Source organism: Taudactylus pleione, unplaced genomic scaffold (genome assembly GCF_031769625.1).
Source record: "Taudactylus pleione unplaced genomic scaffold, aTauple2 ptg000372l, whole genome shotgun sequence".
NCBI lineage: Eukaryota > Metazoa > Chordata > Amphibia > Anura > Myobatrachidae > Taudactylus > Taudactylus pleione.
Window position 1 is genome coordinate 3,733,295 of NW_028284773.1, and position 16,017 is coordinate 3,749,311.

The window sequence follows — 16,017 nt, forward strand, 5'->3', positions numbered from 1 at the left end:
TAGAGGACAAAATATGAAAATTCTATATCCCAATATTTATGGACCTGACTGTATGTGTGTGTGACTACGTGATGACTGTATGTATGTGTATGCATGTATGTGTATGTGACTATGTGATGCCTGTTTGTATGTATGTATGTAGCGTTCCCGCTAGGCTGTTTTAGCGGGGCGCGGCGCCCTGCCCTCCTTCTGGAGGGCAAAATGCACCCTGCCCTCCAGAAGGAGGGCAAAAAGCGCCCTGCCCTCACAACCTGCGAGTGCCGTCTTCACCCGCGGGTCGCAGTGTCCCGCGGGTGGACAAATGTGCGGCGTCTATTCTCCCTGTCTGCAGTGCTTGGGGCTGCCCAGTGTGTCCGTAAGTGACTGTATGCATGTGTGTGACTATGTATTTGTATGACTAAATGTGTGTGATAATTTTGTATGAATAAATGTGACTGTATACATATATGTGTGTGACGGTATGCATGTGTATAAGTGGGTTACTGCATATGTGTGTGACAGTATGGGCGGAATTAAATTGATTCCAGCCCCCTTCGCACCCGACGGAGCAATTCAATTGTTGCTCCTGTCGGGTGCGATCAGCTGCCAGTGCGCCATTTCAGCTCGCAGCCCCAGGGGTGTGCCAGCTGAAATGGGCAAAAAATGTCCTGTGTGGGCGCCCAAACGGCACTTTTCGCGATCACACCCAGCACTTTGATTGGGGGAAGCCGATTTACGTGACTAAACCCGACCACTTTGGGCGCAATCAGCACAAAAAGTAGTAACAATTGAATAGCGCCCCGTGATCATCCGGCACTTTAGACGGGAGATCCGGACCGCTAAAACAATTGAATACCGCCCTATGTATTCATACTTGTCTACCCTCCCGATTCAGCCAGGAGCCTCCTGAAAATCTGGTGCCGCTCCCGGCCCCCTGGGATGGCAGGCAAGCCTCCTGGCCCCCGGTGACGTGTCCGCACCCCCCCTCCGCAGTTGAAAGTATAAACCTTAGCAGCGGGGAGGCGGTGATGCAAATCACGCTGAATCGCGTCATCGTGGCTCCGTCCCCTGCTGCACAATGCCATTAATGTCTGCATTGTGAAGAGGGGGCGGAGCCGCGATGACACAATCACGCTGTCACACCCCCATGCTCTGCCCCAATGATGCATCAGTTGTGGGCCCCGCCCCCTTTGACAGCATCACACCTCCCGCTGTGTAAGCCCGAAAGCACCCTCCTAGAAGGAGGGAGCTAAATGTCGGCAAGCCTGATGTATGTGTGGCTATGTGTACAACAGTACGTACAGTGGCGGATCTAGACTTTACTTTTAGGGGGGGCGGTTTAAGAATTAATACCGACTCCTCCCCTCTCTATTCATTACAAAGGCTCCTCCCAGCCCCACATGTGCACCAGATCCTCCCCCACTGATATGCTCCACAAATACAAATTCACAGAACTCTTCTGAAAACATGACAGCAGGGCCAGTGCTAGTGTGTTTGGCACCCCCTGCAAACTATAAGTGTGCACCCTCCTTCAAATAGGAGAGGCAGTGGGTGACACTGGGCAGAGGCAGTAGGGGACATGAAGCGGGTGACACTGGGGAAAGGCAGTGGGTGATAGGCAGTGGGTGACACTGCGGAGAGGCAGTGGTCAACGCTGGGGACAGGAAGTGGCTGACCGGGAGAGGCAGTGGGTGACAGAGGATGACTGGGAGATGCAGTGGGTGACATAAAAGATGACTGGGAGAGGCAGTGGGTGACATAGAGGATGACTGGGAGAGGCAGTGGGTGACATAGAGGATGACTGGGAGAGGCAGTGGGTGACATAGAGGATGACTGGGAGAGGCAGTGGGTGACAGAGAATGACTGGGAGAGGCAGTGGGTGACATAAAAGATGACTGGGAGAGGCAGTGGGTGACAGAGAATGACTGGGAGCGGCAGTGGGTGACATAAAAGATGACTGGAGAGGCAGTGGGTGACAGAGGATGACTGGGAGAGGCAGTGGGTGACATAGAGGATGACTGGGAGAGGCAGTGGGTGACATAGAGGATGACGGGGAGAGGCAGTGGGTAACAGGGAAAGGGTGAAAGGCAGTGGGTGAGAGAGAGTGACAGGCAGTGGGTGAGAGAGAGAGTGACAGGCCGTGGGTGATAGAGAGGGTGACAGGCCGTGGGTGAGAGAGAGGGTGACAGGCCGTGGGTGAGAGAGAGAGGGTGACAGGCGTAGGTGAGAGAGAGAGGGTGACAGGCTGTGGGTGAGAGAGAGAGGGTGACAGGCAGAGGATGAGAGAGAGAAGGTGACAGGTCGTGGGTGAGAGAGAGAGGGTGACAGGCAGTGGGTGAGAGGGAGCGACAGAGAGAGTCAGTGGGTGATGTCAGTAGAAGGTGAAAGGCAGTGGGTGACAGAGAGAGAGTGTGACGGGGAGATAGTGACACCAAGGAGAATCAGAGGGTGAGGCAGTGGATGAGGTGAAAAGATAATGGGAGGCAATGAGGTAGTGGGTGACAGGAAGATGTAGAGGGTGTCAGGAAAGAGTGATGGGTAGAGGCAGTGGTAGATGCCAGGAAGAGGCAGTGGGTGACACCAGGCAGAGGCAGTGGGTGACACCAGGGAGAGGCATTGGGCGACACCAGGGAGAGGCAGTGGGCGACACCAGGGAGAGGCATTGGGCGACACCAGGGAGAGGCATTGGGCGACACCAGGGAGAGGCAGTGGGCGACACCAGTGAACACTAGACTAGAAAAGGGAGTACACTGGGCTGAATGAGGGGGGACACTGACAAGACTGTGTGGGTGTTCTTGCTGAGGGGCAGTGGGTTGATTAGGGGACGTAGGGAGGAGACACTAGGCTGGCAGAGTGGGAGTCACCGCAATGAGGGGTCAGTCAGATTGTGGGGAACACTTAGCTGGATGGGGACACGTTGTGGATAGGGAGACTGGGTAGGGTGGGGAGGGATAGTGATATAGGGGTGGGAGGTGGGAACACTAGACTGAATGAGGGGGGATCACTGTGACTGGATGGGGGTTCTAAGTAGGGGGCAGTGGGCTGGTTGGGGAGGCAAGGAGGGAGATACTGGGCTTGCAGTATTGGAGACACTGGGATGGGGGTCAGTAATGGTGTGGAATACTTGTTGGAGAATGGACAAGGAACACTAACCTGCTGCTGTCCCATATCTGCCTGGCCCTGCACACTTGCTGCAGCCTCCTGGGCAGCCTTCAGCTCCAGCTGCTGCTGCTGTCACCTGGGAGCGTGACTGTGGCTGCCATACCTGGCGGTGAGATGCATGCGGCCCGGAATAGTGGGAGGGGAAGGACTGGTGCTGTACCCAGCACAGGCGTCCGTGTCAGGCAGCCACAATCAGTGAGTGGCTGGGCTGTGAGCATAGAAGGCGGAGCCTCACTCCAGCTCCGTCTCAGCTCAGGGGCAGAAACAGCTCACTGGCTGGCTGCCATACGATTTGACAGCGCAGGCTCAGCATCAGGTCAGGCGCAGCGGAGGAAAGGAAGAGGAAGGTGGTGAGGGGAACAAGATCGGCAGTGCCGCTGGTGAGGAACCGCTTAGCCAGGTAGGCTCAGCCCACTGCCTGGCTGTCATGTCATTTAAGGTACAGCGCAGCCAGAGGATATGAGATGAGAGGGGAGGAACTTAGGAGGACAGGGGTTGCCAGCCGCGGAAGAGGTTATTACCTCAGCCGGTTCGCCCACACACCCCCTCTGCGCTGCCCACCCCCTCCGCATCGCCCATGGTCCTGCCATCCCGGACACAAGTTGTGACTGTGTCAGTGACAGACCCATGCGCTGGTGCTGCACCGCGGCTGCCGCTGCACTGTTGACAGGAAGCAGAACCAGCAGCTAAGCCCGGCCGGCTGACACTAGTCGTATCATTAAGTGGGCGGGGTTTTTAGGAATCTTGTCTCTGTGTACGGGGGGCGATCGCCCTTATCGCCCCCCCCTGGATCCGCCGGTGAGTACGTATGTAAATGTATGTGACGATATGTGTATATGTGTGGCTATGTGTACAACAGTACGTATGTAAATGTATGTGTGGCTATGTGTACTACAGTACGTATGTAAATGTATGTGACTATATATGTGTGTGTGTATATGTGTACTACAGTACGTATGTAAATGTACATGTGCGTGCCTGCGTATGTGTAAAACAGTACATATACAGTGCATGTGTGCATACCCCCCAACCATCATGACTGAGGTGTGACAATCCTGTTTTTTGGGTGCTGTCACACCTGTAGGCTGGAGGAAAGGTAGAGAGTGCAGCCTAGCCTATAGGGAAGTGATGTGCATGCCGCAAGCATGAAATGAAATGGGGACGTGCTTTGTGGCCATGCAACTTTTTCATTAATGTGCCCAAAGCTGGCACATAAGGACTTGATCCCCGTGTCCCATATGTTGCCATCTAGGGCCCCCCAGCTTAAATTCCCTGGACCCCCCAAAACATAAAACATGTCTGATTGGAGCAACTGATCACCATCTTCTGGCTGTCTCTTCCGGCCGCAGCATGTACATGATGATTCCGTCCGGCCGTGCTGATAGGCTGCTGATTGGTGGAAGGCTCTTTTCATCCACCAGTCACAGTGGTGGGGATCTCCACCAATTAGAATGCATGAGGCTGCAGAGACAAACTAGTGACAGAGAAGGCTGCTGGTAGAGTGAGTACCTCGGGTCACCTCGCAGGTTAGAATTCAGCAAATGTAAATTCTGTACTGTGTGTGTGTATATATATATATATATATATATATATATATATTAGGGATGAGCGGGTTCGGTTCCCTGAGAACCGAACCCACCCGAACTTCGGGGATCCGGGGCGATCCGAGCCCAAGCTCGGATCTCCCTGTCTGCCCCGGATCCCTCTCCCGAGGCAAAACCTCGAGATCTGCTGTCGGATCTCGAGGTTTTGCCTCGAGCGGCCATTTAAAAAAAAATGCCTTTGCCTTTAATGGGCAAAGTGCTGATTGGCTGACAGAGCCGTCTGTCACGGCTCTCAGCCAATCAGCATTATGGTGCTCATTTGCATGTAGCACGGACTCGTGAGATCCGTGCTACATGCATCTGTGTGATTGACACAGAGCACTAACGGGTCCGTGAGACCCGTCTGTGCTGCTGTGGTAAATAAAAAAAAAAAAACCTGTGTAAAAAGAGAAAAAAATGGCGTGCCCCCCCCCAAAAAAAGAGCAACCAGCCCCGGGCATTAGTGACCCAGTGCTGGGTGTGCTTAAATACAGGGGACAAACGACGTAGGGGTCCCCTGTACTTAAACACAACCAGCACCGGGCTAGTCAGAACCAGAGCTGGTTGCCAAAATACGGGGGACAAACGACGTAGGGGTCCCCCGTATTCTGCGCAACCAGCTCTGGGCTCTGATCCGGTCCTGGTTCTGGAAATACAGGGGAAAAAAATGAGTAGGGTTCCCCTGTATGTTCCAGAACCAGCACTGGACTTTTTCTAGCGGGGGGCTGATGCCACAGCCAGGGGAGCCCTTTCACCGGGCCCCCCAGCCGCAGCATCAGCCCTGACCGCTAGTCAGCCCAGGCCGGGGATCCCTGGAGAGCTGGGGACCCCCCCAATAAAGGGGTCACCCTCTCCAGGGCACCCCAGGCCCAGGCTGATAGCCCGGGGCTATCCCCGCCACCCCTGGTGGCGGTGGGTGGCGGGTTGATTGTGTGGTGTGGTGTAAATAAAGAATATCAAACATTGTCTTTACAAGTAGAACTGCAAGTCCCAGCAAGCCTGCCCCGCATGCTGGTACTTGGAGAACCACAAGTACCAGCATGCAGGGCATTAAGGGCCCACTAGTACCTGTAGTTCACCTGTAAAAAAATGTTTAAAAAAAACACAGGACACACACACCGTGACAGTATAAGTTTATTAAACATACACACACACACACACATGTACACATACTCACCTATGTAACCCTGTAGCATCGGTCCACTTGTCCGGTAAAGTATCCATAGGGGACCTGTGAAAAAAAACATACTCACCATCTCCTATGCGAGGTTCTGTCCTCTTCGTTCCAAAGTAGGCATCCCCAGACTTGGCAAAAAAAAAAAACGAAAACGCGATCCACGAACTTAGTACCGTTCTATAGAACGGTACTTCCCGAATGAGAGCTTAGCGGCGGGGTATCACCATGGAAACCCCGCTGCTAAGCGTTCATTGGCTGAGAGAGGTCATCTCCCGTCTCTCAGCCAATGAACGGCTCCCTCCATTGTAGTCAATGCTGGGAGCCGCAAGGTTATTAAAGTTTACCCTGCGGTTCCCACCATTGACTACAATGGAGGGAGCCGTTCATTGGCTGAGAGACGGGAGATGACCTCTCTCAGCCAATGAACGCTTAGCAGCGGGGTTTCCATGGTGATACCCCGCCGCTAAGCTCTCATTCGGGAAGTACCGTTCTATAGAACGGTACTAAGTTCGTGGATCGCGTTTTCGTTTTTTTTTTTTGCCAAGTCCGGGGATGCCTACTTTGGAACGAAGAGGACAGAACCTCGCATAGGAGATGGTGAGTATGTTTTTTTTCACAGGTCCCCTATGGATACTTTACCGGACAAGTGGACCGATGCTACAGGGTTACATAGGTGAGTATGTGTACATGTGTGTGTGTGTGTGTGTATGTTTAATAAACTTATACTGTCACGGTGTGTGTGTCCTGTGTTTTTTTAAACATTTTTTTTACAGGTGAACTACAGGTACTAGTGGGCCCTTAATGCCCTGCATGCTGGTACTTGTGGTTCTCCAAGTACCAGCATGCGGGGCAGGCTAGCTGGGACTTGCAGTTCTACTTGTAAAGACAATGTTTGATATTCTTTATTTACACCACACCACACAATCAACCCGCCACCCACCGCCACCAGGGGTGGCGGGGATAGCCCCGGGCTATCAGCCTGGGCCTGGGGTGCCCTGGAGAGGGTGACCCCTTTATTGGGGGGGTCCCCAGCTCTCCAGGAATCCCCGGCCTGGGCTGACTAGCGGTCAGGGTTGATGCTGCGGCTGGGGGGCCCGGTGAAAGGGCTCCCCTGGCTGTGGCATCAGCCCCCCGCTAGAAAAAGTCCAGTGCTGGTTCTGGAACATACAGGGGAACCCTACTCATTTTTTGTCCCCTATATTTCCAGAACCAGGACCGGATCAGAGCCCAGAGCTGGTTGCGCAGAATACAGGGGACCCCTACGTCGTTTGTCCCCCGTATTTTGGCAACCAGCGCTGGTTCTGACTAGCCCGGTGCTGGTTGTGCTTAAGTACAGGGGACCCCTACGTCGTTTGTCCCCTGTATTTAAGCACACCCAGCACTGGGTTACTAATGCCCGGGGCTGGTTGCTCTTTTTTGGGGGGGTGCACGCCATTTTTTTCTTTTTTTACACAGGTTTTTTTTTTTTTTTTTTACCACAGCAGCACAGACGGGTCTCACGGACCTGTCATTGCTCTGTGCCAATCACACAGATGCATGTAGCACGGATCTCCCGGGTTCGTGCTACATGCAAATGGGCACCATAACGCTGATTGGCTTCCTGTCTGCCACTGCAGTGCCACTCCTAGATGGGCCACGTGTTTGTGCCGCCCCCTTGTGTCGCTTAGCATAGTCATCCAGCTTCCTCGGTACAACCTTTTGGCCTAAAAACAATATTGTGAGGTGTGAGGTGTTCAGAATAGAGTGGAAATGAGTGGAAATTAATGTTATTGGGGTTATTAATAGCGTAGGAACAAAAAAAGGCCCATTTATGTGATTTTAGCGTTTTTTTTTTATTTTTTAAGAAAAAATCCAGATCCAAAACACAAAACCCAGAACCCAAAACACGGAAGGGTGGTTTTGGCAAAACCAATCCAGATCCAAAACACGAAGAAAGATCCAGATCCAAAACCAAAACACAAAACACGAAAAGTGTCCGGTGCACACCCCTAATATATATATATAATAGCCCTTGTCACGTGTTGATCGTAAATAAGTTATGGCTGCTCCACTATAATTTTCTGCCACTTTTTCTTTTTGAGAGAAAACCTGGGGCCACTCACTTGGGTTTGCCCCCCAGCCTGAAAGTTGCCAGTCAGCCCCTGCCAATATAGCAAGTCAAGAAAATATCAGTATTATCTACTGCCGGTTAAAGCAGGAAGTTGTTGTAGCTACTATACGTTTTGGCTATTGTCGACCATGCAGTGTAATGAAATTGCTTTCATTGGCCACTAGGAAGTGTGCATTTGAATGAAAGTACTTTCCCTCTCAGTGGAGTGAAAATGTTAGTGAGATCACTTTCTTGGATCCCGTTTGAGAATACTAAATGTGGGGAGGTATGGTCACTGGAAAGTGCACATTTTAATTAACTCCTCAGACAAGGCAAGTTATACAGATCTCAGCCACTGTAAGCATTATGATTTCGCTGAACTAATGTCTCTGCCACTGAAAAGTGTAATATCTTAGTGACAGCAATGTCTCATCAGTCACCTGCAAATGTATATGTTAGTGACATCCCTTTGCTGGTTAATGGAGAGGGTGTCTCCTATGGGAATCACTTCACTGTGTGAGTTATACAGCATGTGAGCATACAGGCAGTAGCCGTCTTCCATACTATTATAGAACCTAGTAGTAAGTTAATATATCTATAGCTGATCATCACCCGAACAGCATATAGCTAAGCAAGGAAGGGTGGGATGAGGGCGGGGCGTCGTCACGTGATCAGGGAGAAGCCGGGGTCCCTTCCCCGTTTCCGGAAATCCAAGATGGTGACCAGTTGGAAGTTTTTATGTTAACCGGTCAACTTAGAAGTGACCCCCCCAGTGCGGAAGTTGTTGGCTGCGGGTGCTGCGAACGTCATCTCAGGCAAGTATGAGTGTCCCACTCACCATGCTCCCAGCAGAGCAGCTCTCCCTGCCTGTCCCTGCTGGTGGAGGGGCCTGTGGTAGGACGTTGCTGAGGAATGTAGTGCAGCTGCATGCAGCAGCGCCCGCAGTCACCGTGTGGATGGGGTGGTGGTGGTGACGTTACCACATAGGGACGTGCTGGAGCCCAGAGGAAGGAAACCCTGCCCTGCGGCTTATTATCACCCCAGGCACCTTATACCACCTCTGCACACAATCAGGATGGTGCTGCCTGGGGTACCAGGGTCTTGTAGTGATGTCATGGACCACACATCAGTGACTATATTATAATAATAATAGTAATAAAGTCTCAAACTTTGCCACACACTTTTAATTCATACATCTATTCACTCAGAATACCTGTTGCTGTTAAATAATTATTGGTGGGTTGTAGGCAATAGTTATAATAAAACAAATTGAGACATTAGTATTAGAGTATTATGGACACCACCTTCTTCATTTGTGTACAGAGATAAATTGAAGAACAATTAAACCATTTATTTGAAAAACTTTTTTTTACTATTAGCATCAGTTAAAAACAACTTCATAATCTAAGAACTATAGTATGGTTATGGAGAACATTCATTTTTGTTTTCGTATCCAGGTTACTTTATTAACGATTATCTGGGTTTGTAGTTGATATGTGGATCGAAAGGATAAAAACAGATTCCACTGTGCAGGTTCAGTAGATGGCTGTGTCTCTCATGACTCTCGACTGGTTCTAGAGAATATTAGCAAAGTGTTATTGCAAATGATAGATTGGGGGCAATTCAATTCAACGCAAATTGAATAGTGCCAGGAGCGAGCTCCCGAAGCTATTCAATTCAGTGTGCTGTGTGGTCGGAGAATGCCGGTTATCGCGCCTTAACAAGGGTATTAAGGTGCGTTAACCGGCATTCTCTGACCAAAGTGCCAGGCGCGCAGCTGTTAGCGCCGCGCTAAGCAGAAAAACAGCTGTGCACCAGGCACTTTGGTCGGTTTCTCTTCGCATCCCCAGGGGGGTGCGAGGAAAAAATCCTTAGCCCTCCAAACAGCGCACTGAATTGAATACCCGTCGCTATTCAATTTGCATTGAATTGAATCGCAGAAGTGGCAATGTACCTGAGTGCAGCTCTGACTTAATCACTTACACTCCCTTCATCATTATATTTGTTTTCAGATGGTGCTGTGAGAGGTTTTTGTTATTATTATCCTTTATATGGCGTCAAAAGGGGTTTGCAGCGCCTTACAAGATATGAATACTCAAACAGTATGAACGGATAACACAGGAGCGAAGTGACATACATTGCAGAACATGCACATTGTTTATAAACGTTGCTGCATCAGCAGTCGTAAAACTCAAATAACCAGCGGGGTGGCAGAACCCAAAGTTTGGTTCCCTTCGTAGACAGTGGGGTGGATATTGTGGTAGAAACAAGGGAAATAAAAGCATATGAGGGAAGAGGGCCCTACTTGTGAGAGATTACAATCTAAAGGAGAGATAGACAGACAGGGGTGGCACAGGGTGTTGAGATGGTGAGCAAGAAGCATGAGGCAACGAGTTAGGAGGAGAGCTGGAAGGCTTTGATGTAAGAAGTGGGAACCTGTTTGAAGTTTTGTAGAGAGGTACTTTGCAGATAGTGTGCACATTAATGTCTGGATTGCCTTTGCTGGAAGTATTTCCTAATATCTAATTCTGGGACCACATTGGAACATACTTTCTGATGAATTTGTACAGCGATGAAACACATTGAGAAAGTTAAATCTGTGTTGCCACAGATACATTAAACCACTCTTCGAGACCTTTGTGGGATAATACATATTAGTAGATTCAGGGATTACTATCACAGACACTCCTTATAGGCAGATCTTCTTACAGTTTATGACGTTATATACAATATTATCCTTTATATAGTGCCACAAGGGGTCTGCAGCGCCTTACAAGGTACATAGACAGAAACTGTATGAACAAAACAAGAACAAAAAGGTAGATGTATTATAGCGTACCTCACACTTTATTTATAAGTGTAAATGAGTTACGCCATCGATACCTCCTATCTAATACCTATGTTTAGAGGACACATCTCCAGGAATAAAACTGTTGTCCCTTGAGAACTATACCCCTTCTCTGATAAGTGAGTAGGGGTATGCTCAAGCTACCTATTGATGATTATATTTATCACCAATTTAGTTATACCCCTTTGAGGACTAGTTTATACATTCTGTTATTTCCCTATATTTGTATGTAAAATTGCCTAAATATGGAATAATTGAGGACAACACAACCAAATAAAGGAGCCAGAGCTGCTTCTTTTGAGCTAAGTATCTACAGGACATATATTCACCCTCAGCGCCTAGTGCCCCTGTAATTTAACACAGAATCCCACAGTAATACATGGGGGAGAAGCAGGATCAGTGAACATAACGTGCGCTGATGGATCAGCGAACATAACGTGCGCTGATACCACTCCTCCCCTTCATACATTTCCCTTTTAAAGTCACTTGCAGTACAGAACATTGCTGGACATGGGCATGGTTTATAAACCTTTCGGCATCAGCAGTCATAATACCCAAGGGATAGGTGCCATTGAAGGCAATGGGGAGGTGATTGTATAAGTGAGGGAAGGCAAAGCAAATGAGGGATGAGGGTCCGGCTCGTGAGAGTTAAGTCTACAGGGGAGATGTAGACCAACACGGGAGAGACAGTGAGCATCAGGCAGTGGTTTAGGATGAGAGCTGGGGAGGCTTTGAAAAATAAGTTTTATTGTTAAACTGGATGGACTGTAGTGTTCCGCAGAACTTTTTTCACTCCTATCATACAGATTGTACACTTACACAAAAACTTGATATGGTCTGATAAACTGTTATTGGTTTATTTGATATGTGAAACTTTTTTCCCCAAATTATATATGTGACACACTTTTCACCTAATTGAACCACCATAATTAATCGGTTCCATTGGAAGTCAATATTTCATGTGCATGTTTATAATTGTATGTTCATGTTTTATATTTATGTAAGAAATATTCTAATAAGAATGGTTTATAGCAGCGAGAGTGCTGCCAATTTAGTTTTGTGATGCTGAAGTCTACCTGCAGTATACACAGTGAGAATAAAATGGAATTGTAAAATTGTTCAATACAATGCAATCTAAAAATTGTTGTAAATTCTTGGTAACTTTAGGCTCATTACATCTCTGGCCTCCTCTCTTAAAGCTGGCCATACACCAGACCAACTTACGGATTTTTGAAAATCTGATAATGCATGGGAGCAAATGACAATCAGCAATTTCTTCCCAAACACCAGAAAACAAGAAAAAGGTAGTTCAGGCAAGTTGGTTAAATCTGTTTGATTAAAAAAAAAACTTGAACAGCAGCTTTTGTCCCTTTTCCGGTGTTTGGGAGCAAACAGCTGATTGTCATTTGCTCCCATGCATTACCAGTTTTTCATTCCAACCAACCAACTAGTTGGATGGTTGGGGGAAAGTTGGTCTGGTGTATGGCCAGCATTAAACACTACCTTCGGCCCTCTCTGTTTTGCATTTAGCCTGCTCCTCTACTCCTTTGGTTACCACCTCCCTGATTTCTCACATGCTGCTTCCCACCTACGGAAATTGCTCCCGCTATCAATCAGACTCTACCCGAGTCTTCAAACTTTGCGATGCACCTTAAACACTTCATAAGTTTACCTCTCTGCTACCTAAATTATGTCTTGCAGGCCCTTTCTACCATCTACCTCATCCCCATTTCAGATCCTATCCACCCATCTTGTTTCATCCTCATCCATGCCCAATAGATTGTCAGAAGCAGGGTCCATTTTTCTTCCAGTTGTATTTTCTGCTCCCATCTCAACATGTGTGCCCTTATATTTGTTTTTTGCTTCTTCTGTATAAGGCATGTTAGTCCAGTCTCTTGCTTAATGGACAACTGGTATCCGGATAGAAGATCGACAGTGTAAAGGTCAACGTCAGAAGGTCGACCGGTTCAAATGGACTACACAAACAAATCGTATACACATGGTTTTTCACCATTTTTAGGGTGAGGGTTAGCGTTAAGGTAGGTACACATTGGACGATATTTCGCCCGATCCGATGGATAGGGCCGACATATTGTCAAAATTGCCAAATGTGTGCTCAGTATTTCATGCCATGTGCACTACAGTTTAGTCATCAGTCGCATCCTCAGGTCATCCCTACATGCAGCTCAATCTGACAGTGTGATTGACAACCCGATGCAGCTGGGGCCGACATATCGGGTGGTCGGGCACCGGATTGTGTAATGTGTACTGACCGACCAATGTGGCGGACCCGCGTCCATGCCGCCATCTGTCGCATAGCTGTGTACACACATCGTTCAGTGTGTACCCAGCTTTAGGCTGCTGGAGGGGACAGTTAGGGTAGGCACTTGGGAGAGGGTTAGGCTGGGTTTAGGTTTTGGCACTTGGGGGATGTTTAGGTATAGGCACTAGGGATACGGATAGACACCAGGGAGGCTGACTAGGGTTAGGCACTAGGGGGAGGGTTATGGTTAAATAAAAAAAAATGTGTCGACCTTTTGACCGTGTCGATCTTTTGCATGTAGTTCATCTGATGTTTACCAATTGACAGTCGACCTTTACGTTGTGGATCTTTCATACCACACCAGGACAACTGTTATTATGCATATCATACTGTGTGCTGTGATGCAGAATATGGTTACACCTTGTATATGAACCATAATAAAAGTATCTCAAGGTTTATACATTGACCTTTTTGGCATAGCACAGAGAATAACAACAAGCCTAGATAGTTACATTTACAGATCTATTTATTCAGGATACATATTGGACCAATTGTGTGGATGCTTGGTGAAGCAATATGCAGAATGTAGTTGGATATCCGACAATTAGCATAGATTGGGAAGTGGTATTTTAATTCAAATATAACCATTGAGGTATGTAGATCAGATTTTATAAACAATAATATCCCAAAAAGGAGGGCAAAACTATATAAAGCATGCCATAAGATTTGAAACCAAAGACATCAATTTAATATTATTAAAAGCAAATAATGCATAAAAACACCAACATTATACTTGTATCAAAAATACAAATAACATACAATCGCGCATACAGACTTTCTTCTCATATTTAGTACCAAATATTAGTAAAATGATTATTTGATCCAAGTGCTGATTGCCCACCGTGACCAAAGATGCAGCCTGTATGCAGATACTGAGGGGAACCCCCAAAATATGGATAGTATCAGAAGCAAAAATGGTATCTGCCTTATGGCGTGTCTCAATAAAGAGGGAGATGGTGGGGGTAGGGAAAAAATGGAGGTAAATATAAAATGTAGGATAGATTAAAAAAAGAATGCACACTATTCATGTAGAAGATTCCCACATGTAAAAAAGTAAAACCTATGGAATAATACAGTGTAACTCAGTTAAAAAGTACACAATTTATTTAGACATAAAAGAAGGGGTGATACCCACATAGAAAATATTGCACACAAATGACTCTGGCTCAATGAAAGCAAAACTATTGAATCGCAGTGAATGCATAAATAATAAAAAAACAATCAAAGTCCACTGTGGCATCCATACCAGAGAGCAATGTATAAAGGCGATGGTGTTCACACTGAGCAGTCTCTGGATACTGCTCTGCGTGTCTAACAATACCTCTGGCTTCTGCTGGTCTCTAGATGCTGATGGGCGGCTTGCAGTATGGGCCCATACTGCAATCCGCCCATCAGCATCCAGGAACCAGATCTGGGAATCTTGGTGGCGACTGGACCTCTATTGGACAATCTACCTTTCGACAATGAGTCCAAATTTAGGTGGGATACCATTTTGCTGGAATAAATTAGGATATGACCTATCTGATAACAATGTGGGAAAAATCTCATTATTCCCAATTAAAAAAATTGTTGCATCCAAGATGCCTGACTTCAAGATGGTCGCAATACTGGTGACCTATCCTAAAAAGTTTTCCCCCACTCCCATATCATATGTGTAGACAATAATATTTCTTTACTCCTTTCCTTTTTATAATGGTGTTTCCACACTTATGGACTACCCTGTAACTAATGATATTAATGGGAAACAATATCAAATCAATGTCTCATTAGTAACCTCTCAGAGGGATCCGTGTAGAACTAGTGTATACATGTTAATTGCAAAGGAAGTAGTCCAGTTTTCCAGTGTGACTGGATCATACAGCTCACCAAGAACCTCTGTAATCGGGCTGGACCAATTTGCAATTTGTAGCACCTATCCTTGTGTATCAACACCTAATTCCCTATAGATTGTAAGCTTGCGAGCAGGGCCCCCTTACCTTTATGTTTGTCTTTTACAACCCAGTCTTGTTCTATTAATGTTGATTCAAATTGTAAAGCGCAACGGAAATTGCTGCGCTATATAAGAAACTGTTAATAGAAAAGCAGATCAAAAATCTGATATTAATTGAAGAAATAGTCACCACATCCACTTGAGGTTGTTGATGTAATATATATTAATAATCACTGGATAAGAAATCTCATTTAGCCAATTCTGACTTATTCACTGTGTGTGGAGATCACGCAATACGTTGTCACCTGCTGTTTTTTAGGAAACTGTCAACACTTGCTGTAAAAGGAGGCGCTCTGTAATCGTATCATTGTGTGGTCATGTTATGTCTTCATCAAGCAGCAATTCCTTTTTTTTTAACTCACTGTGGGTCCAGATAAAAGATCTTGTGCCTTAAGATGCCTATACACGGTGTGATAAAGCGGCCGATCCGACGGATTGGTACGATATGGCTGCTCTATCGTACCGTGTATAGGCATGATATCGGACAGAGCGTGCCCCCGTGAGGTCGTACATCGCACCCCCAGATCTTATTGCAGGTTCAGTCGATCTGGGGATGCGATGTGCAATCCCATGTAGCGCTATGTGGGTGGGGGAGGGGGAGCCGGCATATCGGGCGGTCGGCCACCCGATTGCAACGTGTGTGGGGACTGCCTGATATATCTGTGTAAGACAGTTTCTCTGGGGGAATTTAAGCTTTTTTGGAAACCCGTAAGTGATAGGTGCCCGACAGGAGCTAATCAATAGTTTATGCCAATGGGCACGTTATTTCTGTTCGCACCCTTCCTGAGGTGGCTAGCAGAAATTGACGAGAAGTCCGGCTTTTGGCCGACCAAACGCAGCAATCCCAGTACTTTAGATGGGTTTAG

The 16,017-nt window shown here is 47.4% G+C and overlaps 1 protein-coding gene across 3 annotated transcripts in view; it reads left to right on the top strand.

Annotated features, from left to right (window-relative positions):
* Nucleotides 1–8,657: 8,657 nt before the first annotated feature.
* Nucleotides 8,658–16,017, top strand: part of LPP (LIM domain containing preferred translocation partner in lipoma) — a 429,876-nt gene continuing 422,516 nt past the window's right edge. For 2 of the 3 annotated variants that reach the window (XM_088444790.1, XM_088444791.1), the window contains exon 1: nucleotides 8,658–8,805. The gene's annotated coding sequence lies outside the window, so the exon portion shown is untranslated. The remainder of the gene's footprint in view (nucleotides 8,806–16,017) is intronic. The other variant, XM_088444788.1, reaches the window with a different exon arrangement.